Raw genomic sequence first — 16,978 nt, 5'->3', positions numbered from 1 at the left:
ATCTATCAACTCCTCAGTGCATTCTTCAACCCAATACCTTCGTACACATTAGTCTACCTCGGCACCACAATATCTTAAATTCCTTGGCAAAATTTTACTTAAACAAGGATACTTGACCGAACGTCACCGTGAAAAGGCAAAGTTGTCATATGTGAAGAACAGAAGCAAGGAAGATCCGCCAAAGGTCTCGACCCCTAAATGAATTGTTAATATCATCTTTGGATGAGAAAGAGTGAACAGGGTAACTTTTACTGCAATAAATAAAATCACTAATATATTTGTTTACAATGAGAAGCAGACACGTCAAACACTAACCGGAGAAAGCATAATATTCGGCGACGAGATACTGATGGGATTACATTCCTCATAACGATGCACTGGTAATCACTTTGCAAATTCCTGACGCTGACATAAGAAGGGTTTTGAATTATTTAGATAGGTTAGAAAATATTATCCAATTACAAGTGATTGGGTGGAGATCACAGGACAAGTTATCCCTAAGATACAACTACTTTCGGGGTTCAATAATTTAAGTGAGATGACCAAGTGAGAAGTGTTCTTGATGACCAATGTCGAAGGAGTGGTCAAAGATACCCCGTTCCAGGTGGTGGTAGGAGACATGGCTTATATAGCCATCCTAGGAAGGCCTTAAATTCATGAGATGGACACGGTTCCCTTGACCTTACATCAAGTGATAAAGTTCCCATCCAAGTGGAGAATTTAAAAAATCCAAGGAGAGCAACGAGCATCCAGAGAAATCAACATTATAGCAGCGGAAAGGAGCACCCCCAAAGAGGAGCCACCTATATAGCAACTAAATCAAGATGGGCCTCCTGGTACCGAGTGACTCCGAATCAGATATCGATGCATATGCTGACAAAATCGTTGAACCAGAAGAAACCAATGCTACAAAGACAACCACCAAAGAATTGGAAAAAATTATTCTCTTTATACACTGCCAGAAAGGAAGGTTTACATTGGGTCAGGGTTAACCCCTGATCAAAAGCGCGATTTGATCAAGTTTTTGCGTAACATCATTGATTGCTTTGCATGGTCACAAACAGACATGACGTGAAACCCTCCAGAAGTGATGACTTAAAATCTTAACATAGATCCTAGTTATCGAGCGTAAAATAAAATAAGCAAAAGCAGGGGCTGCATCGGCACCAAGTCATTAATGATGAGATCACTAAGTTGTTAAAGATGGGATCGATAAAGGAAGTCAAGTACCTGGAATGGCTGGAAAATGCCATGGTCGTGCCAAAAATATTGGCAAATAGAGGATGTGTATCGGTTATCCAGACTTGAACAAGGCGCATCCGAAGAATTCCTTTCCATTGTCGTATATTTTTTAGCTCATAGACGCAACAACCGGCCATGAGCTATTAAGCTTTCTTGATGCCTACTCCAGATACAATTAGATCTAAATGGATCCATAGGATCAAAAAACACTTCATTCATAACGGAAAAAGGAACCAATTATTACAATGTTATGCCATTCGGCCTGAAGAATGCAGGGGCCACTAATCAGAGGCTATTCAATAAAATTTTCAAAGACCACATTTGAAAAACTATGGATGTTTGCATTGACGATATGTTCGTTAAGTCCCTGCAAGTGAAAGATGACTTGGAGCACCTAAGAGATACATTTCCAACCATCTGAAAGTGTAACATGAAGCTAAACTCAAAGAAATGCTCCTTCAAAGTGGCCTCAGGTAAGTTTCTCGTCTTCTCTGCATCTAACAGGGGAATTGAAGTCAACCCAATCCAAATCAAAGCCATCAAAGACATACCAGATATACTGACCAGCAAAAAAGGAAGTTCAATGGTTGGCTGGCCAAATAGAAGCTCTAAGACGATTTATATTCCGATCCTTGGAGTGGTGTCACAAATTCTTCTTGATGCTTAAAAGGGAGAGAAACTTTTAATGGCCATAGGAATGTCAGCAAGCATTGAAGGAGTGATGAACTACCTGACGAGCCCGTTATTGCTAGCCAAACCATGCGAAGGGGAATGAGTGTTGATCAATTTTGCGGTATCTGAAGTCACGGTAAGTGTTGTGTTAGTCTAAGATAACAAAGGTACGCAATCTCCAATTTATTATATAAGCAAAACACTACTAGACACTTAAACCAGAACCCACACCTAGAGAAGTTAACAATAGCACTCATAGTAGCCGCAAAACTAAGACCTTACTTTCAATATCATCCTATTTTTATAGTCACAACTTTCCCTTTACAAAATATTTTGCACAAACCAGAGCACTCAGGGCAGCTTGCCAAGTAGAAGGTTGAACTGAGCACTTATGATATATCATATCAACCTCATACTGCAATCAAGTCACAAGTCCTTGCAGACTTTGTCGTTGGCTTCAATATGGGTATACTCTCCGAAGCTGAAAAGGAAGTGATCATCGCTTCCAAAACGATTCCAAGAACTTGGACCCTCTTCACAAATGGGTCATACAACGTGAAGGGGTCGGGGCTTAGCATTTTGCTTATCACACCCACTGGGAAAATACCAAGATAAGCCATCAAATGTCTCTCTATATCTAATAATGAGGCCGAGTATGAGACTATTGTTGTAGGGCTTGAATTGGCTTGAGGATTAGGAGCCGAGTACATTGAGCTAAAATGCGACTCTCAGTTGGTGGTGAATCAAGTTTAGGGGACTTATGCCACACGAGAATCCTACATGCAACTATACCTAGCTAAGGTTACGAGACTCTTAAGCTGCTTCAAGGAATGGAAAGTGACACAAATACCCGAGAGGAGAATGTTAAGGCGGACTCCATGGCTAACTCAGGTGTGCTTCTGACATTACTGAATCTGTAACCAACTTGGGCCAACTCGGGTATGTTGCCGACATTACTGAGTCCGGAACCAACTTGGTTGTACACTTACGTCATTCCTCCATCAACCAAACCCAAGATGATGTAAATTCTGCGAACTTAGTTTAAGATTGGTGTAACGAGTTCATTAATTTTTTGCTGTTGAGGTGGACTCCAGTTCCTTGTTTAAGGAAACCAGTACAGAAGAATGTTTGGAGCTCCATTGGCTAAGTTCCTGGGACCGCTGAAGCAGATTACATAATGCGAGAAGTTTATGAGGGGCATTGTGGTAACCACTCTTGGGAGAGATCACTTTTACAAACACTATAAAGGGTTGGGTATTACTGGCCTATAATGGAGAAATATGCCGCTAGCTTTGTCAAGATATGCAACAAATGGTAGCAGCTTTCCCATTGACTGCACCAGTTGTCCAATCGTCTTCACTTCTTTATTATCCCATGGCCTTTCATGAAATGGGAGATGGATATTGTGGTCACTTTACCGCAGGCGCCCGGTCAGGTAAAATTTTTAATGGTATTAGTTGATTATTTCTAAATAGGTGGAAGCATACGCATACTCACAAATTAGGAAAAAAGAGGTTGTAAACTTCATGTGGAGATACATCATCTGCTGAATTGGAGCACCAAAAGAGATCGTATGTGACAAATGGCCTGCAATTTGTCAGAGCCAATCTTTGAAGAGTGGCATATTAAGAGAATTACTTCTACCCCATTCATCCGAAAGCAAATGGACAAGTTGAATCCTCGAATAAGGTCATACTCAATAATTTAAAGAAGAGACTTGAAGACGCTAAGGGGAGGTGACTAGAACAACTAGCTAGCGATCAAGTATGGGAGAGCAAAATTTCCCCCTAGTGTACGGGTCAGAAGCACTCATCCCAGTAGAGATAGGAGAACCTAGCTTAAGGTTCGTATACACTACAATAGAGTCGAACAACGAAGCTTTAAATGATGCCTTGAACTTAGTGTAAGGATGTAGAGAGCTGGCCTTAATACAAATGATGGTACAAAAGCAACGAATCGAGAAATATTATAACAAAAAGGCAAAACTTTGGTAGTTCAAAGTAGGGGACTATGTGTTGTGAAGCGTATTTTCCGCGTTTCAAGAATTGAATGTTGGAAAACTCGGGCCTAATTGAGAAGGACCCTACCGGATCACTAAAATAACTGGGAAGGGGTCATATAAGCTCGAGTAAATGAACGGGACGCCCATGAAGGCAAAATTGGAATGTGGCACACCTCAAATGCTTCTACTTCTGAAGCACATGTGCTTCCATTTCTTTTTCTTCTTGCATGTTTTTTATTATTCTTATTAGTACTAACATTTTTATATGACAGTAAATAAGGCAGCTCGATTTGGATGATAAACACATAGGCCTTTGGCAAAATATAAATGAACCACCATAGTTCACAACCAAGGCTGAAAAGTCTGATTAGAAAAAGGTTCTGACACCGTCTTCATCTAGAAACCCTCCCCTCGTCCCCTATGTTTTCCTTGCAGACTATAGGACCAACATGAAGAGTTGCACAAGCCATGAACCCTATTACACCAGTGCCCGAGCCTTCATTCCTCAAGCTTAAATACTGGGGGGACTGACACCTCAAGAAAGGCACAAATGTAAACTCAATCCATCTTGGTAATATCACTTCAATTGAATTCTATATAAAAAGTGTGTCCGGATTCGAGCAAAATAAAATTTTGTTCGTCATCTTATTTGTGAATAAACTCTTTTCAGCGATCAGCTTCGAAAAGAATCCATCGTCAAATACTTGCCTAAATGTAGGTGAGACTTCACCTCCACTAGTGCTAAATTAGCAAAGCAACATCTATTTCTTACAACTTGACCCTTTGAGCCTCTAGCCTTTCTCATTTGATAACCATATTATAAGCCTTCACCTATTTTGTCGTGACCCTCTCTTGGCACCCGGACTTTCATTAACACTCTTATGAAATAAGTGGCTTAAAGCATAAGTTTGGAGAGAGATGAGGAATTTGAAAAAGGTATCAAGGCGCAAAAAGAGAAAAGAAATGATCCCTATGAAAAGAGAAGGCAAGAAAAGAAAAGAAAAAAAAGAAAAATGCAAAAAACAAAAAGAATAAGTGAACGGGTTGATGGATTCAAAAAGAGGTAATGATCCCTAACATGAGCATAGAAAGGGAGAAAAAGAATGAAATGAACAATAAAGAGTGATGTCAAGTCTCTCTAGCACTCAATAAAAAGCAAATGCCACTAAGAATTGGTAATTGTGAGCCAAGAAATGAAAATATAGAGTGCTTAAGGAAAGGTGTAACCCCTTACCCATATGGTATCCTACCCTAATCCAAAAGCCTTCATTACAACCCAAAAGAAATCCTACTTGATTTCGAACCGAGTGAGCTTACATTAGTGGTGATCTACATGAGGAGCAGTTATGAAAGCACATAAACACATTCGAGGTTCAAAAAAAAGTAAAGAAACACAAAGGGCATAACAAAATTCATGAATTTACATTTACATATTTTCAAAAAAACTATATAAAAAGGGGGGCCCAAATCGGGAAATACAAGAGAATGCCTAAAGAGAACTACGGGAACTTGGACTACGACCTTGGGCTTAGGAAGCGAAAGTATAATGGGCGTTCGGGTCAGTGTTGGTTGTATCTAAATGGGCAGAGGAATTAGGGTTTACCTCTTCCCTTTTTTGTCTTCATCATCGAGGCCCTCCTTCTCTAAGTCCGTACTTAGCCCCTACTTATCAGGAGAAGAAAGGACAAGTAATCCGTGAAGCTCCCTTACCTCCACCTCGAGTTGAGATATCACAAGAAGAATTTCTAGCTCGTCGATATGTGCCTCAAAAAGAGTGAAGAGACAAGTCTCCACAACTGCCCAGGCCCGGTCGCGAACCATCCTCTTTTGTAAGTCCACAAAGGCCTCTTGAGCAGACTCCCAATATTAATTATTCGCTAAATCCCTCGCTTCAGCTGCCTCCCATTCAAATCTTAGGCTCTGAATCTCGGACTCAAGCAGAGAGCAATCCTCCCCCAGTCGCGCCTCCCTGCTCGTCTTTGAGGCCAACTCCCATTCAAGGGTTATAATTCTCTCTGAATCCTTGGTCTGATCCGTTTGAAGGGTAGCCTCGCTGGCTGGGAATTCTTGCATCCTTTGATTGGCACTTCTCCCTGCTGCTTCTATTCGCACTCGGAGGGCCTCCTTCTTAGCTTTAAGCTCCTCAATCCCTTTTTGGAGATTCTCATTTTCAATCTTTAGCAGCTTATTATATCTCAATATCTCATTGGCCATGGCTATATCGACCTGAACCTTTTCCAGGGCCCTCGAGGATTGAGCAGCAAGTTATTTGAAAATGCAAAAAGTAAGTAGGGTATCTCAGACAGTATAAGTACAAAAGGAGAGTCTGTATAGCTAACCTTGGCAGTCTCATAAGATATTTGAGTCACCAGCACCTCGGTATTCATAGAATCCATTTGAGTCTACTCTTGTTGGTTCATTAACTTGGAAATTGTGCAGCCATGGGCCTGGGGTTCGCGAATACATCCTCTCGGTAGGGTAAATAAAAATTGACGACTCTCTTATCGTCAGTTGGTGGGCACATACAGGCAGGGCAGGGGTTGATCAACCCTCAAAACCTTAGGAAAGTGTCACAGCCTTCCCCACTTTGAGTTGGTCGGGCTGCCCAACAATCAATCCCTTATTTGGGACCAATACAGCCACATCCTCAGAGATCAAAATCACAGGACGTGAGGTTTCCTCATTAGATTCAACTGCGATGGTCTTGGATCGGACCAACCTTTCAGTCACTTCGTTTGGGAAACTTGGGGACTACCCTGCGGAATCCCCCTTCAGCCGTATGGTGCACTGATCTCATTTGGGAAACTTTCCTCTTGCGGGTGACAACAGGAAGGGGAGGCACCGCGGAAGTGACGCCATTGCCCTCCCCCCCCCTCGAGATACTTCGGGAAGAAGCTCCCTAATAAACCAGGAGGCATTGTCCACAGAGGGGAGGTCAACTGAGGCATGTAGTTGAAAGGGTCTCTTTTATCGAGTCCTACCCCTATTAGGATTTTATTCAAGTTAAGAGAAGGAAAAATGGTAAGATAATGATTCCACGAGTAAATAATTAAATTCGTGATTATCGTGGTTCAAAGCTTGAATGTCACTGAGCTCACCAACAATGGATTTCCCAGATACCCATCCTTTGATTTTGAGCACTCATTCGAGAGGCTCCGTAATGGCTGCAAAACATCAAAAATTATAAATAATTCAAGGCATATCGTTGAAACATTATGACTTGAATACTTAGGATTAAAATTCTACTTTTCTGGGAATTGTATCTTGTCATTTGTGTAAGGAAAATGATCTAATCTACCAACTACCTCTCAAACCATTGGCAATAAAACTCGTCACCGTAGTCGAATATCAGAGACTTTAAGCCCCGCTGCGACATATTAATTACGCCCTGTCGCTAGATCTTACGGGAGTAAAGGTGAATAAGGTACTCAAAAGTGAGAAGAACGTCAGCCTTCTCTGCCAAATGATGGAAACAAAAGACCAGCCTCCAAACCTGAGGGCGGACCTATGCCAAACACAACTTTTACTAAACACAGAGTTCAGTAATCACGTCGTCAATGGAAAAAGGAAACCCTATAGTAAACGGGTACTAGGGATTAACAAGTGACTGGGGCGATAGCTGGTAAGTCTCTCACCCTCCAGTGGAAGTTTGATAACAAGTTCTGTTCGGTCCTCCTATCCGCTATTCGTATGAAGACTAGGTAGGATGTCGGTGGTGATGAGGGTAGGATAGATAAATACGAGAGCATTTCGGTGCCCCACTGACTTCTCTTTAATGTTGAAATTGTTATTGTTCCTCATTGTTTTAAGCACTATATCGGAAACTATTCTTTTCGGTTGGCATGTCAAGTCCACCTTCTTTGTGGTCCTCATCCTCTTCGGCAAAAGAGCAGTGCCCATCGTTGTCCTTTCTATGCCGACGCTCGTCAGGAATTCCTACTATACATCATAGGGGGAGGCAATCGATGACAGATCAAAGATATTTTGATCCTGAGAATTTATTAGATGAAGGTGTAGCTTGATTTTTGATAAATAAGATCTTTCCAAGAAAAATATGGAAGACGATAGAACTCAGAGAAATTTAAAACTTAGAAGCGTGAAGGAGATAAGCAGATAGGCAATGGGAACTCCCACCTCTTTTTATACCTATCCAAGTGGAGCAACTTTTAGAGCCGCTTGAAACAGGATTTGACCACGTGTCTAAAGCAATAAACAGAGGCGACGTCAAATGTCAAGAACTTGAAAGAATGCCTGACAGGAACGACGCATTTTTTCACTTCATATTTCCCTAGATGCATTGAATGTGACTCAAAAGGAAGAGTCCGGATACTTGTTGTCGGGTGTCAAAAGCGAGCATAGTGACCCAGCGTCTTTACGGAGTTGTCACTATTTGAATATCAATTTTTGCCTCAAAGATACACCCTCACGAAATTGCCATGAATCCCTTTTTTGATCGGAAGAGGTGTAGTCGACCCAGTTCGAATTCATAAGTTGCTGTGAAAAGAATTAAACAAAAAGGAAGGCAAATTGCTTTCATATAATTAATGAGGTTCATTACAAGCTGAGGTATGACCTCGAACAAAAAATATACTAGAAAAGAAAAGAAGTAAACTAGAAAATGCTAGCAAAACAACAAATGTACTTAAAACTCCTAGACACTAGAAAGACACCCTCAATGATCCCTGCCCGGGAACTGCGGATATCGAGATGAGGGTGCAGCAAAATGAGGTAAAGAATCTGACGGACCACTCTAAGGGGTCGAAAGGAAAGGGCGCGAGCTGTGGGGATTCTTCATTGTTGCCCTTCTCCGAAGGGTCAACAAGTTCTTCATTCCCTGACAACCCACCTTCGGGGGTGACAATAATAAATCCAGCTTCCTCCGTGGCTCGCCTTGTCTTTAATATTTCTTCCCCTGGGTCAGGGATCCTTGCACGAACGCCCTCCAAAGTAGACAATGTGGACTCAAGGAAATGACATTTTACGCCAGCTTCGATTGCAACTTCAACCTGTCAAGTTCTCGGGCTAAGCCATCTCTTTCTCCTTGTAATCTTGACACATCAGCCTGTTGAGCATCGGTGGAATTCCTACATAACCCAAGAGTTTGCTCGAGGTACGATGCATGCAACTTGGCCTGAACCAAATCATAAGACAAAGCAACATTTGCATCAGTCAATTGGTTCTCTTGCACTTCCTTCTTGGCTAGAGATGCTTCTAGGTGCTCAACCATAGTGTTAATTTTCTCGATCTCCTTCTTCAGCTCCTTCAACTCATCATGGGCAAAACGGGCCAATATATAGTAAGTCCCACTATCCAAAAGCATATTGGAACAACGAATTTTTCGTTCTTTGGCTTACTGTTTCAAGTCCTCTATGGTTCTTTCATATAACGAGAAACATTCTTTGATCCAGATCGAGATTAATTTTGCCTGTGCAGAAATAATTTAAACTTACATAGAATTTAAACAAAGAGGTGAAAAAAAATAGAAGATTGAGAATATTACCCGAAGGATGCAATGAAGCACATCATTTTCCAATGTGGTTCTGGATTAAGCAGAAAGCTCCTCCCTCTCCAATGGCCCTATCAATCCTTCTAGCCATGCCAACCCCTCTCCTGAGTGGTCCGGAAGATTAACCTCCACCAACATGTTGATCAGGATTGAGCGGGTGCTAGTGCTTGTTGAAGAACTAGAAAGGGGAGGACGCAGAGTAGAATGATGCAATGGGTGTGGGCGAATTGGTCTTTTAACAGTGTTGCCCATAGTATTGCTTTTCTCTTATCCAAGTGGGGGATTTCGATTCTCCCTGGTTTCGAACCTGGGGACTCCAAACCCTAGTCCCTCATGACTCCTCTTGTTGGCTTTGAACTAGGGGACTCCAAGCCCTCATCCTCTAACAGAATATGTGTGGTATCTCGGGGACCCTCGATTCGAGGGCTGTCCGGGGAGACCTTGGACACCATCAGGACCTATCAAAAAATTATACCTTGTTCTTTTCTGTGGAAGTCCCACAGAAGATGAAACTAGTGAATCTGCTCTTCTTTAAAAGGTAGGCAATTATCTGACTCTTTCCCTAGTTGAATCAATAGAAGTTGGGAGTTTGATCAGTACTTGTGGAGCCGCCTTCTTCAAAGGAATACCTATAAAGAAAACAAGCGAAACCGCGTTAGGAAGAAAAAACCTATAAGCTCGCAGTCAAGGAGTGGTTGGTTTAGATACTTACCGTGATCCTTGGCTCTCCACCCTGAACTTACAATATAAACCTCCAAGATCACTCCATTATCAGAGAGGTCGCCATATTATTTCAACCCACTTCTTGATATCCAGAATGATCTCTAGAGCTACCAACGTGGCAACAAAGAAGGGAGGAGGTAAATCAGAAGAAAAAAAAGATAGGGAAAGGAAATTACAATCTGATCAAAAGGAAGTATCCTTACATTTGTTATTCCACTTCTCTAGGATAGGCCCGTTCTCGGGTAGAATCAACTCTGAGTGGGGACTGCTACGAATCAGTCAAACCAGCCCATATCATGGTCATCCTCCGAGTCCACTAGAGTCCAGGTACCCCCACTAACCATCGAAATAATGCTCTCCCTGAGCAGCTTGGGAGTAAACAGGTGATGAAGGTGCGAAAGAGAGAATTAGAAGTCACCCGCACTCACTAGGAAATGGAAGCATACCACAAGCCTCCATACATTAGGCCCAACATGACCCAAGCACACGCCAAAGTGGCGGCATGAGTCAAGGATCACGGGGTCTATCGTAGGTTCAAACCCGAAGGTGAACGGGTAAGTGTAGACGAAAGTGAAGTCGGGCTTGTGGCTGAAAATTCAATTGGTCGCCTGAGGAACGTGAATGGAAACATGGTCACCCCAACGATAGTCATGAAGGATTATGAGAATATGTTCTTCACAAACAAGGGAGTCTATGTTATTAACGTGAAAACTTTCAAACTATCCTGACGCTAACAATCCCCTCATAATCCCAGCTTTTGGGGAGAACTTCTGGGACCAAGGGCTCAAAGTTGTGCTTCCCCTTCATGCCTTTGTGAAGTTCGAAAACTTTTTTCTCAGAAGTGGCAATAGTTGAAGCTCTCGCAGACATACTAGGACCAGAAGTAGGGGTTTTTCTGGTAAGGACAAATGAGCGCCTCTAACTTTAGGCATTGAAGGTTGTCAGCCATTGAAGAAGGGTTAGAACTTTGAGAGTCCGTAAGATTATCGAAAAAGAAGATGAGAAGTGAAGAATTTGGGGGGGGGGGGGGGGGGGTTAATGACGCAAGAAAAGAAGCGAAGAAGAAGATCAATAGAAGAATTTTAAGTTAATAAGAAGGCCCACAACTAGGTATATATAGGCGAAAATATTTTCCTTTCATAACAGCCAAGGGGTCCTATCATAAGTAATCATCATTACCTGGGGACTGTAACAGATGAAGGAGTCAATGAGAGGCTATCATGTGTCCTAGTACATTAAATATACTAATCATGTGTCACGTCAATCTTAATGACATAGCCCTGTCAAAATTCTTTTCTTTCTAGAGAAGGATACTGAGTAAGGCTGACTCTTACCCAAAAAAAGGCTATCATTTATCGAGCATTCATCGTCGAATAGCCCGACAAGTGGGGGTACTATTTGTATTGATAAATTTTACCCTTTTCACGTGTCAAAAAGGACCCAGGAATGGATATGGGTTATGGAATTTGTTACAGAATTCGATGACTCTTATTGTTCCAGAACTTCTGACTATTGGGAGAATGAGTATTCGAAGAATAACTGCGCACACTCGAAAAGTCAGTCAACTGCCCCGAGAATTGTGGACATCAGGCATTACGCGGACGCAGTTACCATTATCAAGGATTTTGTTGCCCACTACCTAGTTTCCTGACGTACTGGCACAAAACTCGGAGTGGCGATTCTCTTCCCACCAGCTATAAAAACCATCCTCCTTCCTCGAGAAGGGGGGCATCGAAAACCAAAGAGAAAAAAAGCATTCAATAGTAGGTGACCATCTATCTTCTTTATTTAATTTAGTCTTCAAGCTTTGCTTATCCATTGCAAAGTTCGGTCATCTTGTAGCCGATACGGACCATCGAAGCTCGTCTGTAATAAAAATTTCTTTATTATTGCTTTTAATAAATTTCATTCATTATTTGTTTTCTTGCTCAAAATTTGGATCAAACCAATTGCTTAAGGCCTTAAATTAATAATTTAATTGTTTTTTTTTCCATAATCAGATTTTGGGTCATACACGTGGGAAAGAGATTGTAATCCTTGCCGAGAATAAACATGTTGTGCCAGGTGATAAGAATATATAAAAGAAAAAGGAGGCTTAGGAGGGATAATACATAATGTACCCTTATATTTTGCGGGGGTCCTATGACACCCTTATCTTTGTTAGATGTGTAATAAATATCACCTTCAGACAAGAGGGGTTGCTCTGATGGTAAGCAACCTTCTATTGGAAACAGCCTCTCTACCTCATGGTAGGGGTAAGGTCTGCGTATACACTACCCTCCCCAGACCCCACTAGTGAGATTATACTGGGTTGTTATTGTTGTTGTAATAAATATCACCTTCTCGGAGCACGTGACCTAGAGAGTGAATAAACTCTCTTGAAGGAGAGTGAGAAGCAAAAAAAATATTATAAGCTTATTTTTTAGACATTTTTTATTAAAATCTATTATTATCTGTATTTCTTGTTTCATTTACTTTTTCTTCTTATTCTTTCTTTTTCTTTCTTCTTTTCTTTTCTTTTTATTTTTTCTTTTCTTCTTCATTTTACGGTTTTCTTCTTCCTTACAGTATTTCTTGCAAATGTTGGTTTCTATTTCTCTTTATGTATTTGCCAAGTTTTTTTGACTAATTCACCCAGCTAGATAGATAAATTCCCCAAAGAAGCTTAAATTAAAAAAAAAATTCAGACACCTTCTTTGCTAGCTATTTTAAGAAAATCTTCATTTCAGATGCAAGATTTTCGATCGAAAGATTGCAATCACTTCACGAAAAACAAATAATTTATTAGAATTCGTAGGCCACTTTGTTCATCTCGCTGAAAATTTTGTCGGCCAACATGTTCATCTCGACGAAACTTTTTGCCGACCACATTGTTCATCTCGCTGTTTCTCCATCTCGCCGGAAAATTTGCCGGCCACCTTGTTCATCTTGCCGTTTCTCCATCTCGCCGGAAACTTTGCCGGCCACCTTGTTCCTACTTTCAACTCCACCAGTCAATTACCACTATCACTCTTTAGAAAGCTTTTAACTTTAATTAATTAAATGGATAAATCTTTGAAAACCAAGAACTGATTTTGCAACTTAAATTCAAGAAAATGATGAAGTCCAGGGGCGAAAGAAAATGACGAAGAAGGGAAGAAAAGAGAAAGAAAATGATGAAGAAGAAGGGGAACAATGTGAAAAGAAAAATAAAGTAAAAAGCTAACCCGTGGATATCACACACAGCACAAAAATTGGTTCTCTCCGGCATTTATTATACTTTTAATAACGATAGGAGTGTCATAGAACCCTCGCAAAAAATATAAGAGTACATCTGGTAAAGTGGAACAATCACGGGGTAATTATGTATTCAGGGGCGAATTTATAGCCTAATTTATGAGGTACGTGAACGCATGATCTTCGTCAAACTAAGTATTTTATGTGAATATTTTCTAGAATTGATCTGTGATGACCCGATAGGTCATTTTTAATTTTAACATTTATTTATGTATTCTAAGATCTCGAATAGCTCCATTCATCCTTCCTCGATTTGTGTGCGTAATCCGTATCTTTTTTCAGAAAATTTTTATGTGAAAAACTAAAGAAAATGTGAAATTTTGCCTTAAATACTCATTTGAGTTGACTTCGGCCAATGTTTTAAGTAAATGGACACAGATCAGTATTTTGGCGGCTCTGGTGGGTCCGTATCGTAATTTAGGATTTGGGCGTATGCCCGAAATCAAATTTGAAAGCCCCTAACTTGAATTATCGCCATTTGACGGAAACTAGAAATTTAAAGGTTTGAAAAATTCCTCAATTTGGCCATAATTGGATTTTTGTTGATACCGGGTCCCGATTTGGATTCCGAGAGCTCGATCAGCTTTGTAACAATATTTATGACTTATGTACAACATTTAAAGTTATTCTGAGGTCCGTAGGCACGTTTTTCGTTAACTTTTAAAAATAAAAAAAAAGGTTTGATTTTATAAAGCTTGAATTTCTAAAGTTTGACTGAAGATTTGACTTTTGAGCAAACGACTTCGGAATGGAATTTTGATGATTCAAATAGCTTGGTATGGTGATTTCGGACTTAGGCGCATGTCCGGATTTGGATCTGGAAGTCCGTAGGACAATTCGGTGCATTTTGGCGAAAGTTAAAAAATAGAAGATTTTTGAAAAGTTTAACCGGGAGTTGACTTTATTGATATCGGGGTCAAATTTTGATTTTGAAAATTGAAACAGCTCCATTATATAATTTATGGCTTACATGCAAAATTTGAAATCATTCTGGATTGATTTGATATGTTTCGGCACAAGATATAGAATTTGGAAAATTTCATAAACTCATAAGTCTAAATCAACGCGCGATTTGTAGTTTTGCCGTTTTTATGTGTGATTTGAGACCTCGAGTAGGACAGTAATATATTTTGAGACTTGTTAGTATGTTCGGACGGGGTCCCGAGGGGCTCGGGTGAGTTTCGGAGTAGTTTCGGACCATTTGTAGGCCATTGTTAACTGTTGGGTTTTGGCTACAGCAGTGTGCATCGCAGAAACTGCTGGTGCAGATGGCTGACTTTGGAAGCTTATATCTCGCAATCTATAAGGAATTTGGAGATAATCTAAAAATGAAAGTCGTAGACCTTTATATCTAGCTTTCAGAAATTTAAACCGTTTAGAATTTGGAGTTGCGTACAAAATGTTATGGTGGATACACTGTAGGCTATCTGGGAAGAGTTTTGAAATAGCGAAGAAGAAATTTCTACTGTACAGGGCTGACTTTGGGAGCTTATATCTCACCATCTATAAGGAATTGGGTTAAGGATGACTTTACCTTAATTGTAGCCCTTGGTATCTAGTTTTCAAAAAGTTAAACCATTCATCATTCGGACATTGTATGCGAGAGTTATGCCCATTTTTATATCGCAAAAGACTGCTATTTTTCTGGGGCTGAGGCAAATCGCAGGTATCAAATGCGATTTATAAGTCTCAAATATCAAATGCGACTTGCCTGGACAGATTCTAAGAATGGGGGTTTCGTCCATTTTAACATATTTTGAGCTACGGAACATGGATTGAAGTGATTTTGTCATGACCCGAAATCCGTTAAAGGTCGTGATAGCGCCGGACACCATTGTCACGCAAGCCAACACTAAATAGTTAATTAAATTCTTATTTTAATATTTTTGAAATCGTAAATTTACTTCAATTTAACTAGTAAAAGATGAATTTACAGATTAGATAACAATGCTTTTCAATTTCAATACCGAACATCCCATAATCATCCCAGAACCCGGTGTCACAATTTCATGAGCATCAACTAGGAAGATAAAATAAAATACAACACCTGTCCATAATACAAATTAGATAGGAAAATACATAAGTAACTCTAAAGGGGACTCTACTGGCTGCGGATCATAGATGGAAATGCAGCTCACCTAAGTCTCTGCATTGACCACACCTCTACGCCTGCAAGGCTGCTAGACATCTATGCACCTGCACAAAATGTGCAGCAAGTATAGTATGAGTACGTAAATCAACGTGTACCCAGTAAGTATCCAGTCTAACCTTGAAGAAGTAGTGACGAGAGGTCGACTCTGACACTTACTAGTGGTCCAATAATAATATACCAATAATATAATAAATTATGGATTTTATAAGGCAACGGTAAACTCAATAACATGAAGCAGGTGAATAATTCTCTTGTTAATAGGGGATTTTCAAATTTATTTTCATCTTTTAACGATTTATATCTCCAGCCAATGAGGCCATATCAATTATCAATAATTCCAAAATAATCAATTAAGTCATGCGCAAATCATGCCGAGGTCGTACGCCCTGATCCAATATAATATTAAATTGTGCACTGCCGGAGGGTCGAACGACGCGAACCATAGATGCATCTATTTAATCTGCTGAGGCGTTCGGCCCGTTCCACAAAAGATAAACACATTTAGACAACCAAGTCAAGAATTTATTTAGGTTTGATGTTTAAAGAAATGTCAATTCTCATTAACGTTCAAGTGACCCGTCCAAAACCCAAGTAGGTGAAGTATAACCCTTTTGAAATTCCTTTATCAAGTTCCAATCTGTTTTAAACAGTTAAATTATCAACTTCCGAATACCATGCCGATCACTGCACTTAATCATACCAATGCGCAAGAGTACAAGAATTTCATCTTAACTTCCGAACTACTAATAGGGTAAACACTTCATCACATAGAAACCTTTTATCTAACTCATTCCAAGAGAACCATCGCAACACGCGACTGAATCCTCATATCCGCAGAAAATACCAACCTCAAGTAGTGGTCTAAACCACCATAACCCTTACGGGATCCATCTGTATATAACAAGCAATAATACTCGAAAGCCTCCAAATAAGATCATTTACGGCGATCGTCACACCTCGCACGTACCGTCACAAATCGCATGAATAACCCAACACACTGAAGGAGCTGATCATGGCCATCATTATGCCGATTCAACTATTGCTAATCGACCCGACTCTTTCTAATTTACCATGGACTTGCCTTAGGAATAATAGTAGCTCTATTCAAAACATAGCGAACTCAATCCGCACTCGTCTTGAATGATACACCCATTCTGATGATTCTTCTATAAATCCAAATTTACATACTCCCTTTCCTCTCATGATACACTGTAGACCAAGATAACACGAAACACTCCAAGCTCATTTATCATAATATGCTGCAAAAGCTCGATATTCAACCATAATATGGACGCGAAATCCTTAGGCACCACACCTTAATTTTTGAATCCACTAGGACCGTTATTGAGAGTCACCCACTCTGACTTGGTCCCGAATATAATCAACTCCAAGGCTCTGCTAGCAC

The sequence above is a fragment of the Nicotiana tomentosiformis genome, chromosome 10, assembly GCF_000390325.3.
Source record: "Nicotiana tomentosiformis chromosome 10, ASM39032v3, whole genome shotgun sequence".
In the NCBI taxonomy this organism is placed as follows: Eukaryota; Viridiplantae; Streptophyta; class Magnoliopsida; order Solanales; family Solanaceae; genus Nicotiana; species Nicotiana tomentosiformis.
Note: the sequence above shows the minus strand (reverse complement) of the source record.